The sequence below is a fragment of the Chrysochloris asiatica genome, unplaced genomic scaffold (assembly GCF_000296735.1).
Source record: "Chrysochloris asiatica unplaced genomic scaffold, ChrAsi1.0 scaffold00152, whole genome shotgun sequence".
Taxonomy (NCBI): Eukaryota; Metazoa; Chordata; class Mammalia; order Afrosoricida; family Chrysochloridae; genus Chrysochloris; species Chrysochloris asiatica.
The window spans coordinates 7,727,223-7,729,828 of NW_006408670.1; positions in this window are offsets into that span (position 1 = coordinate 7,727,223).

Genomic DNA, 2,606 nt, shown 5'->3' on the forward strand with positions numbered 1-2,606 from the left:
TAGCTCTCTGTATATGGACATGTTGTACTCATCAGCCATGAAGCAATCTCTCTGTGTATGAACATGTTGGACTCATCTGCCTTGTAGCTGGCTCTCAGTATATGCACACATTGGACTCATCTTCCATGTAGCTAGAACTCTGTATACGGAAATTATGCACTACTATGCCATGTAGCTAGCTATCTGTATATAGATATTTTGGAATCGTCTGCCTTGTAGCTATCTCTCTGTGCATGGATATGTTGCACTGATATGCCCTGTATTTAGCTCTCTGTATATGAACATATAGCATTCGTCTGCCATGTAGCTAGCTCTCTGTACATAGATATGCTGGACTGATCTGCCATGGAGGTAGCTCTCTGTACATGAAGATATTTGACTTGTCTGCCATAAAGCTAGCTCTCTGTATATGGACATGTGGAACGACTCTGCCACGTAGCTAGTTCTTTGTATATGGACATGTTGGACTCATCTGCCATGTAGCTAACTCTCTGTGCATGGATATGTTGGACTGATCTGCCATGAAGGTAGCTCTCTATATATGAATATAAGGGACTGGTCTGTCTTGTAGTTAGCTGTCAGTATATAGACATTTTGAACTCGTCTGACATGTTGCTAGCTCTCTGTGCATGGATATGGTGGACTGATCTGCCATGTAGCTAGCTCTCTGTTTATAAAAATATTCGACTTGTCGGCCATGTAGGTGTCTCTCAGTATATGGACCAGTTGGACATATCTGGCATGTAGCTTATACCCTGTATATGGACATGTTGGACTGCTCTGCCATGTAGCTTGTACTCTGGATATGGACATGTTGGACTCATCAGCCATGTAGCCAACACTCTGTATGAACATGTTGGACTTATCTGCCTTGTAACTACTCCTCTATATATACACATGTTGGCCTCATCTGCCATGTATATGGACATTTTGGACTCATCTTCCATGTACCTAACTCTCTCCTTATGAATATGTTGGACTCATCTGCCTTGTAGCTAATCGTGTATATATATACATGTTGGACTCATTTTCATGTAGCTAACTCTCATTATATGGCCATGTTGGACTCATCTGCCATGTAGCTAGTATTCTGTACATGGGCATGTTGGACTACACTGCCATATAGCTAACTCTCAGTATATAGACACGTTGGACTCATCTGGTAAGTAGCTAGAACTCTGCATGTGGAAATGTTGCATTACTCTGCTGTGTAGCTAGCTCTCTGCATATGGACATTTTGGACTCGTCTGACATGTAGATAGCTCTCTATTCATGGATATATTGGACTTATCTGCCATGTAGCTAGCTCTCTGTGCATAGATATGCTGGACTGATCTGCCATGTAGGTAGTTCTCTGCATATGAACACATTGGACTTATCTACCAAGTAACTAGGTCTCAGTATATGGATATGTTGGATTCATCAGCCATGTAGCCAGATCTCTCGGATTGAATATGTTTGAATCATCTACCTTGTAGCTAGCTCTCTAAATATGCACATATTAGTATCATCTGCAATGTAGCTAACTCTCAGTGTATGGACGTGTTGGACTCATCTACCATGTAGCTAGCTCTCAGTATATGGACACGTTGGAATCATCTGCCTTGTAGCTAGAACTCTGTATGTGGAAATGTTGAAGTACTCTGCCGTGTAGCTAGCTATCTGTATATGGACATGTTGGACTCATCTGCCATGTAGCTAGCTCTCTGTGCATGGATATGTTGGATTGATCTCTGTTCATACAGAGAGTAGCTAGCTCTCTGTATAGGGACATGTTGGTCTCATCAGCCATGTAACCAGCTCTCTCTGAAATAGCATGTTGGAATCATCCACATTGTAGCTAGTACTCTATATATACATGTTGGACTCATCTGCCATGTAGCTAACTCTCAGTATATGGACATGTTGGGCTACTCTGCCATGTAGCTAACTCTCAGTATATGGACAATGTGTACTCATCAGCCATGTAGCCAGTTCTCTGTGTATGAACATGTTGAGCTCATCTGCCTTGAAGCTAGTCCACTATATATACATGTCGGACTCATCTGCCATGCAGCTAACACTCTGTATATGGACATGTTGGGCTACTCTGTCATGTAGCTAACTCTCAGTATATGGACAGGATGGACTCATCTGCCATATAGCTGGCTCTCAGTATATGGACATGTTGGACTCATCTGCCATATAGCTAGAAATCTCGATGTGGAAATGATGCACTACTCTGCCATGTAGCTAGCTATCTGTACATGGACATTTTGGACTCGTCTGCCATGTAGCTAGGTCTCTGTGTATGGATATGTTGGACTGACCTGTCATGTAGGTAGCTCTCTGTATATGAACATATTGGACTTGTCTGCCATGTAGCTTTCTTTCTCTACATGAACATATTGGACTCATCAGCCATGTATCCAGCACTCTCTGTATTAACATGTTGGAATCATCTGCCTTGTAGCAAGTCCTCTATATATACACAAGTTGGACTCATCTGTCATGTAGCTAACTCACAGTTCACAGACATGTTGGACTTATCTGCTATGTAGGTAGTATTCTGTATATGGACATGTTGGACTACTCTGCCATGTAGCTAGCTCTCAGTATATGGACAC